The sequence below is a fragment of the Cavia porcellus genome, unplaced genomic scaffold (genome assembly GCF_034190915.1).
Source record: "Cavia porcellus strain 051 isolate PalLab524CR breed Dunkin Hartley unplaced genomic scaffold, mCavPor4.1 scaffold_3, whole genome shotgun sequence".
In the NCBI taxonomy this organism is placed as follows: Eukaryota; Metazoa; Chordata; class Mammalia; order Rodentia; family Caviidae; genus Cavia; species Cavia porcellus.
The window spans coordinates 20,942,901-20,958,562 of NW_026947486.1; the positions used below are offsets into that span (position 1 = coordinate 20,942,901).

General features: G+C 36.4%; 1 pseudogene; it reads right to left on the reverse strand.

The window, feature by feature from the left end:
* Window positions 1–14,038: 14,038 nt before the first annotated feature.
* On the reverse strand, window positions 14,039–14,414 carry LOC100712698 (large ribosomal subunit protein eL31-like; annotated as a pseudogene).
* Window positions 14,415–15,662: the final 1,248 nt, after the last annotated feature.

Genomic DNA, 15,662 nt, shown 5'->3' on the forward strand with positions numbered 1-15,662 from the left:
AATAAATCGGCACCATAGAAAAAAATGGGCAAATTATCTGAAAGAAATAAACTGCCAGACTCACTCTAGAAAAAGTAGGTAACCAGAATAGACTCATTACTGAAAAACAAATTGAATTTATTTACAAATCTTTCCACAAAGTAAACTCATTACACAAATGGCTTCATTGATGAATTCTGCCAACAATTTAAGAAAAAAAATAGGCAAATTCTTCCAGAATATAGATGAGGAAACATTTCTAATTAATGGTATGTGGCTAGCATTAGTCTCATATCCAAGAAAAAAAATAAAACAAAACATACTGGACGAGGTGGAACAAACGTGTTATTCTAGTTATTTGGGAGGCTGAGGCAGGAGAATTACAAGTTTGAGGCTAGCAGGGGCAACTTAGCAATACCTTGTTTCAAAATAAAATTAAAATGGCTGAGAATGTAGCTCAGTTGTAGAGCATTTGCCATTATCTTTTCAAGGCTCTGGCTTCAAACTCCAGTACTGCAAGAAAGAGAAGAGAAAAAAAAAAAAAAAAAAACTTAAAAAACCCAAACCTGCAACCTGTACCCATCACAAAATTTTAGCAAATCATCAACCACATCATGAACAAGTGATATAATTGAAGAATACAAGGAGTTCACATTTGAATTTAACATTTGAATGTAATTCACCATGTTAAAACATGAAAAAATTATACTATAGGTTGTTTTGGTAGATTCACAAAAAGCATTTTATAAAATTAAACATTCCTTCCTCAATAAACTAGGAAAAGGGAAATTTCTTCAACTTGCTAAAGGTCATCCACAAAACTTTATGCATAGCATCTTATGTATGATGAAATATTGAATGTTTATCCCCCAGATGATAAAGAAGGAAAGGATATCTGCTCTCCACTTATATTCATTATTTTACTGGAGGTTCTAAGGCACAACAAAGATAGGCAAAGAAGGTAAAGAGATACAGAGCAGAAAATAAGTAAAATTCTCTTGATAATTCAGATGATAGGATAGTCTCTATGGAAAATCCTGAGTCTACAAATGGAACTAATAAATGAATTCAGCAATGTTACTGAGTATAAAATTCATGTACAACAGTCAATTATATTTCCATATGCTTGTTGCAAAATATCAGAGATTCATTTTTAAAAAGTATCCCATTTACTATTATATCAGAATATATAAAATACTTAGAAATAAAAACCCAACAAAATATGTGCAAGATTTGTACAACAAAAACTAAAAAAAAATTGCTAAAAGAAATTATGAAAGACTTATGTAAATTGGAAGGTCTATCATGATCATGAATTTGAAGATTTAATATTGTTAGGATATCAGCTGTTCCCAAATTGATCTATAAATTCAATATATTCCTACTCAAAATCCCATCAGAATTTTTGGTAGAAATTGACAAACTGATTCTAAAATTCATATCTTACTAACAAACATCTAGAATAGTTAAATACATTTTTGAAAACAGAAGAATGTTGGAATACTTACAGCAACAGACCTCAAGATTTATTAGAAAGGTACAATGATCAAGGCATTGTGGTATTGGCATGAATACAGCTAAACAGACCAATGGAACAGAATATAGAGTCCAAATATAGGCCCACAGAATTGATTTTTGACAAAGATGTAGAGGCAATTCATTAGCAAAAGAATAACATTTTCAACAAATGGTGCTTAAATAATTAGGTATTCATATGCAAAAATAAACTGTTACATGTCTCTTTCTGTTTTAAAAAATTAAGTCAAAATAGTTATAGGCCTAAATGAAAATTCTAAAGCTGTAAGAATTCTAGAAAAACATAGTAGAAATATTTTTTAATAAATCTTGGATAAGGTACATATTTCTTATCTAAAATACCATAAAAATAAATTGGTCCATTAGAAAATAAATTCATAATCTGGACTTTGTCAAAATTAAAATCTTTTGGGGCTGGGGGTTTAGCTCAACGGTATAGGTGCCTGCCTTGTAAGCACGCCGTCATGAGTTCCATTCCCAATACCAATAAAAAAAAGTTAAAATATGTTGTTTTTTAGAAAGACATTGCTAAGAGAATAAAAATGCAAGTTGATGTCTATGTTGAAATATTTGTAAATCCTTATGCAACAAAGGACTTTTAGCCAAAATATAACTTTCAAAAGCTAAATAGACCAGTAACAATTACATATATCAAATTGGTACTAAAAAATCCCTTAAAAGAAGGCTAGAATGATTTTACCATAGCTTTCTCAAGCAAACCGTCTAAAAACTATGTAATTCCAACTTTCCTAGTTACTAGAGAAATCTTACACATTTTTTGAAGCTAGAATAATCTTGGTGCCCAAATCTGATTGAGGTGGTACAAGAAAAATTTCTACACCAAACTGGATTGTAAGTGTACATGAAAACTCCTAGCTAAAATGTAAGCAGATTTATTCTCTAATAACCATTTTAAAAATATTATTATTTTATCTGATATTGGAAGTTTCAATGAACACACTATGATGCTAAAAGAGAAAAAAGGAACGAATATTGAAGAAGACAAAATTGAAATTTATAGATGATATTGGTATTTAAAGAGCCTATGGGCATCTGTAAACAAAATATTAGAATAAGATAATTCAACAATGTTGCTATGTATATATATATATAAATATAAAGTATGCACACATATATAACAATAGTTTCTACATAGTAACAATTAGTTAAAATGTAATTTTAAAGAAGGATCTCATTTCCGATAAAATAAAACCTTATAAGGTATCTAGGAATAAATCTAAACCCAGTATTTTATTTAAGATACATATAGATTATCCCTTTAAAATTTATGTTCTCTATCTATACTTTTATCTCCACTCTATCAAAATGTTGAGCTCATAGTATGTTCTGGGTAATGTTCTTCATTCTATTAGAGATGTAGTGATAAAAAAACAAAGTTCTAGCCTTTGTGAAACACATTCTAGTAGAAGGAAGGTTTAATAAAATAAGTAAATGTACAAAATTGTAAAAACTTAAGGGGATAGATGATGAAGAGGGTAGTACTGAGAAGGAGTGGTAGAAGAAAAGGTGAATACATAGAACAGGGACTCAATCGCAGGGAGAGAGCTTACCAAAGGGATATTTGGGAACAACAGGGGGAGTTTCTATAGGAAGGGAGAGAGGGAGGGGGAGAGAGAGAGAGAGAGACAGGCAGAGAGAGAGAGAGAGACAGAGACAGAGAGAGAGCCCTGAGGCAGGAAGAGAATGGAAGGTCTAAAAACAGAAACACAAAGTCACTGTGGCTAGAGAAATTGATGAAGTAGAAAATGGTGGGAGTTTAGAAAGAATTATGCATGGAATAGATCATAAAGACCTTCCTGTAGGCCCTCATAAGTAATGCAGATTTACTTTTGAGGTGATAATGGGGATGTCATTGAAGAATTTTGAACAGAGGAGTGGCATACTTTGATTCTTGTTAATCATTTACTTCTGTTTTGCAGGTAGAATACAGAGTGGTGTGGGTAGAATCTGGATCAGTTAGAATACTGTGTTGCAATAAACCAAATGAGAGATCATGATGTCTAGGAATAGTGTGGTAGGGGCAAAATGTGGTGGGAAGTGGTATAGTTCTGGGCATATTTTGAAGAGAAAACAAATGTTTTGTTAATACGTAGTTTGGGTATGGGTTGTGAGGAAAAAGTCAAGGAGATTTGGGGCTATAGTGGAGTTAAATTTATGGCCAGGGTATTTTGGTTCAAGTAACTGGAAGGATAGTTTTCCAACAACTGAGATGAGGCTTGTTGGGCAGGGTCTGATTTTGAGGAAAAATTGGGGCTTAAATGTTTAATATGTATTTTCAAGCTGAAATGCCGAGAAGGCAGTTACCTACACAGTGTGAAGTCTAGCAAGAAGGTAGACCAAGACAAATTTGGAAGTATCGCCTTACTGATGGTAACTGAAGCCATGAAAACTGGATAAGTCACCTGGAGAAAAGTCAAAAAGAACTGAAGGTGCATATCTGCAATCCTAGCCATTTGGGAGGCTGTGGCAGGAAGACTGCAAGTTTGAGGCCAGTTTGGGTAACTTAGACCCTGTGTAAAAAAAAAAAAAACACAAATGGCTGGGGGTGTAACCCAGTGACAGAGCTCTTGCCTGGTATGTGCAAGGCTGTGGGTTCAAAATCCAGCATTAAAAATTAAAAAAACAAACAAAAACAATCCCCAAAACACACACACACACACACACACACACACACACACACACACACACACACAAACCCCAAGCCAACAAAGCAAAAAACTCCAAAAAAAGCACCACACCCCCACACACATAAAACCCAAAACAGAACAAAAGTAGAAACAACTCTTCAGTTATTAAGCACCATCTTAACCCTTGTGTTCTTGTGCAGATACGGTTTTAGAGCTAAGTAGTTTACTCTATACTTTTTCCTATTTGGCTTGATCTTTTTTACTTTTTTTAAATTTAAAATTGACACATAATTACACATATTTATGAGGTACAATGAAAGTGTATGTATACAATGTGTAATGATCAGTGCAGTGATTAGCATGTCTATCATTTTGAACATCTATCGTTTCTTTGTACCAGGAGCATTCAAAATGTTCTCATTTAGGTCTTTTGAAATCTACAATAAATTACTGTTAACTATACTCATTGTACTCTGCTATGGAACACTAGAAGGTATTTTTTCTAAGTGTATTTTTATACTTGATGACTAACCTATCTTTAACACCTCCTCCCTACTTGCCTTCAAGCCTCTCATGACCACTATTCTACTCTCTACTTCTATGAAGTCAACTACTTAACTACTGCATACAATTTTGGGCTGCTTCCTATACCTCCTGTGGAAAATTCCACTAAGTCCCTTGTCTCTGCCATCCTCAGTTTCTCACAGTTAGGTACATTAGGTACATATCAGGTCTCACAGTTAGGTACATGAGGTATACAGTTTCCTCATCTATGGTCAGTCTAGTTTCAATTCCTCAAACGATACACACTGGAAACATGAAAAGTTTCAGAAAGATGAAGGTTTTTTTCTGGTGGGGTATAAAATAAGTTATGGTTTGGAAATACAACTCTGTGCCTCTGCACTGCCAGGATGGAAGGGAAGCCCTGAAACACCTACCTACTTCTCCCTCTCAGCACCCACATAGCCATAAAGTTCTCTATACACTGTAACTTTATTAATGTGTGTCATCATGAACTCTGGGACTCTTTGATCACCACCCAAGTGTCTTCTGTTCTGAACTCCCACCCCTGCATGCAATTTGGTGTATTTCCTTAACCCATCTCTACCTCTTCTTGGCTTTCTTCAGATCCTGAAATCCTTGTGTTGTATTTTCTTAAGGCCATAGTCCTTGTTTTCCCAGCGTGATTTCAGTTTATGTATGGTGTGTCACCGTCCTGCTTAGTTTTGCATCTGCCGTTCTCAAAAGGCTTCCGGATAGGATCAGAAAATATATAGACACCTTTCTGAGAATACATCAGCAAAATCTGCTATCTCCTTTTTTGTTTTCTGAATGTTCCCTTTATCTTTGTTGTACAGGGGATGAAATCCAGGGATGCATGCATGCTAGGGAAACACTCTATCACTGAGCTATACTTTAAGCCCTTTAAAAAACTATTTTATTTTGAGACAGTAGCTTGGTAAATTGCTCGGGCTGGCTTTAAACTTGTAGTTCTCCTGCCTCAGCTTCCCAAATAGCTGGGATTATACGCATGCTCCACTGTACTCAGCTCTCTCTCATCTTGATTTAACTAAAATCTAGACCTATCCAAGGACCTACAGACCTCTTTGCCTAAGGTCCCTCACTGCTGCTACCACATTATTCTCCTTTTCTCTTTCCTAAAAATCCCCATCTGTTATTTTCTATCTCTGAATGAATATATTGGCCACTTCCCTACCTTGTTGTTAACTACAGAATCTCAGGTACCCTTCCAGCTTCTCCTGTGTTTTATTTTTTTGTCCTGGGGATCAAACTCATGACCTCACACTTGTCAGGGCAGGCGCTTATGCCACTGAGCTAACCCCCCAGCATTCTCCAGTATTTTACCTTTTGACTTACTGTTTCTTTCTGCAATTAATTCTGTCATTCTTTACTATCCCAATATATCAACACCTGATCCTTCCAACACTATCCTTCTTCTAATTGCAGCCCCTTGCTTCTAGTTTATCAATGACTCCTGCTCCTTTCCTATATTCCCCCAGAAAAACAGAATGACACTTTCACTTTAAATTCAAGACCATAAACCTCAAGTGGGCATTTAAGTTGCCAGGAAATAACATAATATTATCCTAGTCCATTTACTCAGATGGTTTCCTAGAAAACTATTTCATACCTTCTCTCTCCCCTCAAACCTCTATCACCTCTGCACGTATCCTCATTCTTGGCCCCTGATCTTGCTCCAGTTTCACTGAGAAAATAAGGCCAACTAGAAAATATAGCTCACAGATTTCTACCCCTGCATCTCCTTGCCTACCTAACTCTGTGCGTATACTCTACCCTTTCCACTATTACTATGCATGAACTGTCCCTGCTCCTAGTAAGCCTAACCCCTCCATTTGTTAGTGAGTTCCCATTTCCTTCTGGCAATTTCTTCCTCTTTTGCTTCTGTAGTATAAAACTTTCCCACTACAGGTTCTTTTCCATCACCTTCAATTATGCTATTACTTCCATTAATTTTTTTTTTTCTTTTGAGTCACCATCCTTTGCTCACAATCCACCCCATTTCTCTCCTCCCCTTTACAGGATAATACCTCTCTAAAATTGTCCTTACCCAATGCCTGTAATTCCTCTTTTCCCATTCTTTTTAACTTTTAATTTTGAAACAATTAAAGATCCACAAGAAATTGCAAAAATATGTAGGTCTCTGTGTGAGCCAACAGCAATCAAGATACAGCAATCAAGATCCATTGCCATAGACATCTTCCTGCTATCCATTTCTAAGCACACCCACTCCCCTCCCACCCACAAGCCCTAGCCCCTGGCAACCAGTAATCTGTTCTTCATCTCTATAATTTTCTGATTTAGAAAATGTGTAAATGGAATCCTACAATACGTGACCTTTTGAGCTTGTTTTCATGCATTCACCATAATGTCATTGAAATTCATTTGTTAATGGATGTCTCTCTCACTCCCCCGCTCCCTTCCTTTCGCTTACATTTATGTGCAAAAAGGGAGGAGGAGGCAGTGCACAGGGGCAATGGCAGCATTGGGAGGCACCACAGGTCCTGAAGGTATATCTAGGACAAAGTCAGGTATGGTGCCAATCTTTTTTGGCTACCTAACCGTGCTCCATGGTGCTGTGGTTAGAGGCAGAGGTTAGGTAGTTCTTCACGGAGGATTCTCAGTACAGTGATCTTTACTAATGCAATAGTTTATAGGCAGCATCTGGTAGGTGGAAGGGCTGAGGTCAGTCTGGTTGGGCAGCATGGTGTTTTTACTTTATGCAGCATCTGCAGCTGACCACAGGCCTTCACTAGCCCAGGAGAATCTAATCTATCTCCTATGCTGTAGAGTTCTTGCTGAGCTCCTTAGCTAGAATGTGTTTATGCAGGTGCTCACAGGGATATTTGCCTAGCACAACAGGCACTTGTCTGTCAAAAAGTCTCCTTAGCTACTGGCAGGTACATATATAATAGTAGTGAAGGTTCAGTCTCAGTCAGCTATCAGGACACATGGTGTCCATACCTTACACCTCAGGGGCTTGGCATCCTGGGACATGAGGCTCGGTATTTTGCTCTTTTGCAAGTAGTATGGTTCAAGAGGCTCCTCATGACTTTCTGGCCAGGGTGAAATTCTCCAGGTTGCTCATCTAGTACATGTACAGCTGGGTGCTGCAGGACCATGCTGGTCAGCTCACTGGCCTTGGGATCCACAAGAAGCTCTTTTGGCAGAAGGCTGACACCAGGTGGCCACTGTGGTGACATAAAGCAGTCACAAGACCCTTCTGTTCCTTCTCACACACACCCTTGAGTTTGTTCTATGGTAAGTGTATGTTCTGTTTAAGAAACTGCTATATTGTCTCTGGAAGAATATCTTTATACACTCCAGAGCAGCTCTACCATTTTATGATCCTACCAGAAATGTGTGAAACATCCAATTTGTTTGCATCCATGCCAGTATGTAGTATTATAACTCCTTTTTGATTTAACTGTTCTAGTAGATATGCGGTGATGCCACATTGTGGCCTTATTTTGAATTTCCCTAATGACTAGTGATGTTGAGCATCTTTTTCTATGTGTAGTTGTCAATTGCATAACCTCTTCAGAGACATGCCCCTTGAAATCTTTTGCTCATTTTAAATATTTTTTGTTTGTTTTCTTTTAGTGTTCAATTTTGAGTGTACTTTGTGTGTTCAATTCTTTCAGCACCCAAAAAAAGTTAAGCCACTTCCTCTGGCATGCATGATTTCTGATGGAAAATGTCTTTATTCTAATTGTTTTTCTCCTCTATGTAAATGTCATTTCTCACTTGTTGCTTTCAAGATTTTGTTTTGCAGGTGGAAGTGACTTCTCTTATTTTTTCTTGTAATTATTTTATATTAATTTTACATAATAATGGGTTTCAATGAGCTATTTCCACACATGCATATAAGTGTGCACTGACCCAGTCTGCTCTTATGCACTCTCCCACTCCTCTTTCCATTCTGTATTAATTGCTATTCTACATTCAGACTGAGTTTTTTATTAGTACATATTTGTCATACATATTGATCACATTCATCTTGGGGCAGATTGACTTTCTTTTAACGCTTTCATTTATGAAGGAGAGTATGTGATACTTGTTTTTCTATCATCTGGCTTATTTCATTTAATATAAATTCCTCTATTTCCTTCCATTTTGTTGCAAGTGGCAGCATTTCATTATTCCTATGGCTGAATAATATTCCATACCACATTTTATTACCTGTTCATCTGTTGATAGGTGCTTAGGTTGATGAATAGTGACACAATAAATGTTTCGCTTTGGTATTCTGATTTCAAGGTATTTTCTTTGTCTTTAGTTTTCAAAAGTTTGCCATATCTTGGCATGGGTTTCTTCAGGTTTATTCTGTTCAGGTTTTGTTCAGCTGTTGAATTTATAGACAAATTTCCCAGATTTTGGAATGCACCAATCATTATTTCCTCAAATACATTTTAAGCCCCACATTTTCCTGTCTCCCTCTAGGTCTTCTAGTGTACAAAAATTGGATCTTTTGACATAATTCCATAGGCTCCAGAGTCACTGCTCATTTAAAAAATCTAGTCATTTTCTGTATGTTGTTCAAACTGCATAGTTTCTATAGTTTGGTTTTCTAATTTGCTCACTATTTCCTCCATATTCTCCATTCTGCTGTTTAGTTCCTTTAATGAGATTTCAAACTTTAATTATTGTAAGTTTTGTTTCTAAAATTTCCATTTGGCTCTTCTTTATATCATTTATTTCTTTGCTGAGACTATTTTTCATTCATTTTAAGCCTGTTGATAATTGCTGTTTGAGGCATTTTTGCATTGGATGCTTCAAAATATTGGTAAATATAGTTCTAACATCTGTGTTACATGGGCCTTGGTGTCTGCTGATTGTTTTTTGTTACTTGAGATTCTTCTGGTTCTTGTTATGACAAGTGATATTTGTTTGTATTTAAATCTTCTGTTTTAACTTGCCTCCCCTGATACCATACTGGGAAGGGAACACTGGCTTGTTATGCTAGTTGGAGATGGTAGACTATGTTCCCTACCTTGTTTTCACTATGGGACAGAAGAGGCACTTTGTTCCTATTGAGAAAGAGTGAAAATTTAAGGTCTCTGCTAGGCCTGAACCGATTGCACTCAAGCACTATGCCATTCCTCAAATTCCAACCTCCCTAGTTGATCTGCCTTCTTTCAGAATCTTCTTAGTTCACTTTATAGTTAACATGTAGAGAGTTTTATTAGCAAAAGGAATAAGGATGATTTCATTAACTCGACCTCATGTACAAACAGAAGCTTCATCTTTTCCATTTTCTCCTACACCCCTGCTTATTACGGTTTCAGCTTCTATGACTACAGGTATGAATATTGTCATTATCTCCAGTGACCTCCACATTGCCAAATCCAATGCCATCCTCAGTAAGTTGATCACTACCTTCTTTTTTTACTTATTCCTTTTTAAATTTTTAAAAATTTATTTTAAATACATTATTTTTAATTGGCACATAGTAACTACACATATGTATGAGGTACAATGTAACATACAACATATACAACATGCATACAATGCGTAATTATTAAATTAGGGTAAAACATCATTTCTTTGGGATGGAAACATTTAAAATCCTTGCTAGTAGCTATTTTGAAATATACAGATAATTGTTGGCAACCATTCCTTCCTTCCTGAAGCACTTTCTTCCCTGATTTCCAGGATATCATGCTGTTCTGGATTTATCTCACAGCTATTTTCTTAGTTTTCTCTTCAGTTTCTCCTCAGCCGCCTGATCTCTAAATGTGTGAGTGTCTCAGAGTTCAGCTTTGTCCTCTTTTCTCCTCTGTTTCTCTGCTCTTCTTTGATCATTTCATTTTATCTCATGGTTTTAAATACATCTGCTGTTACCTTTCAAATGTTATATCTCTGATCAGAGCATTTGCTTTACATTATAGCTTGCGCTTAATTTCTCTACATACGTATCCTATATATTTTAAATTTAAAAATGCTAAAAAGCTGTTCACCTGATTTGTTGCACAGTGTACACATGTATAGAAGCATCATATTGTATCACATGAATATGCACAATTATTATGTTTCAGTTAAAAACAAAATAAATCTTTTAAAACACAGAAAAATGTTAACAGTGGATGAATCTGGGTAAAGGGTATATGTATGTTTTTTGTAGTTCTTCAAATTTTGCAACTTTAGAGGCTGGATATGGTGGTTCACACATGTAATCCCAACTTTCCAACCTGGGACAGGAGGACCATGAGTTCCAGCCTGTCCTGGGCTACATAGTGAGACCCTATCTCAAAAAATTTTTGTTTTGTAACTTTGTTTTTCTGTACTCTCACAGACTGAACCTGGGGCTTTGTGCATATGAGGCAAACATTCTTTCACTGAACTATATATACCCCAGGCCTTAGATTTTGCAACTTGACTGTTACCTTGAAATCAGTTCCTAGTAAAAAGAGTTTTTGAAAGGGCAAACAAATGAACATAAGGTTAAAAAAACCCTGGAATTCTGATCTTTATCCTCCTCAAACTGCTTTGTCCTTCATTATTCCTACTTTCTCAACCCACAAACCTTGGGATCATTCTTGATCTCTTTCTTTCTCTAATTCCACATCCAATCCATCAGCAAATCCGGATGGTGCAACCTTGTAGACAAATGTACAATCTGACCTCTTCTTATCACCCTCACTGTTATCGCCTTGGTCCCAGTTACTATTATCTCTTGCCTAGGTTGCTGAAATCATCTCCTAACTGATGCTGTTTCTTCCACCTTTGCCCTTCTATGTAACTCAGTAACCAAACCAATCTTTTAAAGAGGAAATTCAGACCCTGTCACTGTTTTCTGAAGCCCTCTCATAGCTCCCAAGTCATGGCTTAAATAAGAGCAAAAGTCAAAGTCCTTATATGGTTGGGCACGACTTGATCCACTGTTAGTTCTCTGACCATGTCACCGTCTTCCGTTCTCTTTGCTACCCTGTTTCTGTTACACTGTTCTTCTCAGTCACAGCAGGCACATAGCCATCTGAGAGCTTTTCCACTGCTTTCCCTCAACCTAAGCTACAAGTCCTTCCTCCAGGTCCTGGCCTGGTGTTTTCTCTTACTTTCCTCAAGTTCTTCCTCCAAATGCCACCTTCTCAAGTGGCTCCTTCTCTCAAGATCTTTTCTGATTTCTCTGTTTTAAGCTATGCTCCTCTGGAAAACTTATTCATCCCTTTGCAGCTTAATTTCTTTCATAGCCCTTAATTTCTATGTGTAGCACACACTAATTTTTATCTATTCACCACCTGCCATCACTCCCACTCCCTGAAAATGTACGCTCAGCAGTGGCACAGACTTTTGTCTTTTTGTTGTATTTTTTTGTACTTAGTAAGTATTCAATGTATAAATAAGTGAATATATCACCTTAGAGTGTAGTGTCCCAGTAATTTTTGGTACTAATTGTGGCAGCCTTTGTAGGATTAATGTATTAAAGCTTTATTTTAAATCTGAATTCCTTTTACTGCCATTGTATCTTTTGGTTCACTTATTTACTTGTTAGACTCTGAAGGTTACCAGCATAATGGACCAACAACAACAACAACAAAAACAAACATGTATTTTGTCTGATTTTTATATAGTATAGCAAATCAATATAGATAAGGCAAATAGTTATTTTGAGTATTCTAAAGATACTTAAAGTGACTTTAAAAATATATAAAAACAATCTAGCCAAGGGAAAGCACAGATGTTAAAAATAAAATGGGACTGAGGTAAGGTTAGCACAAAATACCATTTATAAAATCTTGTTTATCTGCTACGGTGAACCAAACATTTGGTTCAAACTTTCTACTAGCCAAGGCAAAACAGCAAAATAAGATAGGGCGTCGGGGCTGGGGATTTAGCTCAGCGGCATAAGCGCCTGCCTTGCAAGCAGGCAGTCGTGAGTTCGATCCCTGGTACCGAAAAAGAAACAAACAAAAAAAAAGAGGGTGTGAGTCTCAAATCCATACCTGTGGAGAATATCCTTTCTCTAGAGACGCGTTCTTTACCAGTAGATGGCGCATATTCCATGTGACCTGAGTACTGAACCAACTCTTTAATGCAGGCTTTCTAATCCAAGCCCAATGTTAATCATTCTTTCTGAACTACGTGACTAGATATTCATTTTTTACCATTTAGTTATTAGTGCAGTTTTGTGGAAAAGCTGTTATTATCCCCTTTAGAGATAAGGAGAGATAAATCTCTTGCTGAAATCTGTATTCCAAACTAACTTTCTGTGCTATCACACCCCGCTGACAAACTACAGTTATTTGGAAAACAAGGTGATTATTTTTCTACTACCTGGAATTTGTGGGAGGCTCTGTTTGATTGGAAGTCTTTCTTGGTGCCATTGCCATAAAATTCAATAACAGAAACAACTTTGAGTTTGTGAAAGTAGCTGTTTCTAAACAGGGAAGTAACTTAATCTGTGCACCTCAACTTTCTCTTCTGCCAAATGGGAATAATATGATTTATTCCTCTTAATTGCCTTCCCTGGCATACTTAATTGAGTGTGAGGATAAAAGAGGGAGAGATTTGAAAACAGTGCAAAGTGGAAAACACTCTGCAAAAATGATGCATTAGCCAGGGATGGTGATGCATGCTTGTAATCTCAGCACTCAAGAGGCCAAGACAGGAAGGTTGGCATATAGCTACCCTGCGCTACACAGTGAGTTCAAGGGTCAGCTTGAACTACATAGCAAAACCCTGTCTCAAAAGAAGTGAATTACACCCAGCAATAGTTGACCCCTTACAATGAGTGGGGCGCTATGACAATGCTATCAGAAAATACTACTCAGTGCGGCCCAGTGCCAGTGTATAGACCATTTGCTATCAAACCAGAGTGAACTTGCAAGTAAATGTTTCTAACCTTAACAACAATTTGATGGAATGATTTTGTTTGCTGAATATAGTCATAAAAGCATTTGGTTTTTATTTTTTATATCGTGTTTTTATTTCATTTTGCTAGTACATAAGTTTGTTTTTATCATTTTAAAAAAGTATCAGTTTGCATGGAATTTGGGGAAAATGGGCCACCCCTGGCTAATACATCTTTTCTGTAAAGTGTTATCTTCCTCTTCATGCTGTTTTCTTATCTCTCCCTAATCTCTTCTTACACCACCTTCAGAATTAAGGGAAGCACATTTTATGATTCCTATTTGGCAGAAGAGGAAATTGAGGCATTTAAACTTTGACTTCTCTCACCTAGAGGGCAACCTCACATGGGATTTTTTTTGAAGTAAAATTTCTCATGAAAATCACTTGCCAAAATTTATGCTGGACCTAATTAGAGAACTATAAATTGGTTTTTGCACAGCATACTTTTTTTTGCAGTTTTATAACTTTATAATTTTATTTAAAAATTAGTTCTCATCTACATTCACTGTTGCAGATTTTTGAACGTGGTAACAGGGATGTAGCTTGCTTAAGTATAGACCTTTTTTGGTGAATCTTCATCTTCATTTCATTTTCTGGACTACTGCACATGGATACTGTATGGGACGTTCCTTTTTCCTTTGGCCCAGATAGCTTTGTTGAGCCTGATATCAATGCATATATCTGGAGTCCCCCATCTCCTTTATGGTAACTTCCTGATCTCTTTAAGTATCTGACAGCTGTACTGCTTGAAGGCCGCTTCGTGAATGTGCTTGTGATGTTGATGGTATATTCTCAGGTCATCACCTCATGGGTGGCAGAATGGTCCTTTTTATCCTTGCTACCCTTCTTTGCAGGAGCCATTCTGCTAGTCCAAGTTGGAAAGGAAGAGTGTGGTTATGAGAGGAAAAGTCAGTCTCAAGTACAATGTCATACACTTTCTAATGTAGGTCCACAGACTTACAGGATCTTTCATTGGCTGGCACTAAGGAGCAAACTTACCAACTGGATGTGTAGTCTAATCTTCACTATCGTTGGCAGGTTATTCTAAAGTTTTTCTATATTACTTTTGAAAAGTATAAAACCGAACAGGATCTATACTTCATGGCACAAAATTGAGAAAGTACATAGCTTATGTTTTGCTTTTTCCATATTATTCATTAAAGGTAATTTATGTATAAGAACATGAAGAACTTTCTTACCATTTCTTTTCCTGTGGATTAATCTTCCATTATTTATTTAATCAGTTCTCTATTGGGAGACATGTAGTTGTTCTCCATTTTTTTGCTATTATAAACAATGCTGCAATGAATCCTCTTGTACATACAGCATCTTAAACCTGTGTATGCAATGTAACATAAATTTCTAGAGACAGAATTTTGGGAAATATATACATTCTCTCTCTCTCTCTCTATATATATATATACATAATATATATATTATACATACATATATGCATATATGTATGTATATATGTAATATGTATGTTATATTGTATGAATATATATCTATATATGTGTGAATATGTATATATACATAAAATAAAATAAAAAAATATATATATATTTTGGGGATATGTACATATACCTCAATACTGGGTATTAAACTAGGACCTTTGCCCTGAACTACATCTCCAGCCTTTTTTAAAAAAATCTTTTTATTTTGAGACAGAGTCTCACTAAATTGTTAAGTTGCTTAGGATGGGCTTAAACCTGTAGTTTTGCCTCAGCCACACAGAGTACTGGGATTCCAGGCACACCACCACCGCTTGCTCATTTTTAACTTTTATAGTTATTACAACATTGCCCTTAGATGACTGTGCTCCCATCTCAGTAGATCTCTTGAGCTAGAGAGCTTTGTTTATTTGCTTTTATTCTGTCCCATCTTGCCACAACTACCCCTAGTATTCCTTGAGAACCCCAGATATTTTATTTTTAAACCTAGTGTGGTGGCATATACCTGTAATCCTAGTACTTGGGAAACTGAAAAAGAAGGATGACAAGTTCAGAATCCCAGAACCCCAAATCAATCAATCAATCTAAAATCATAGCGGGGGATGTCGCTTAGTGGTAGAGTGCATGCTTAGCAATGTATGAGATCTTGGCTTCAGTC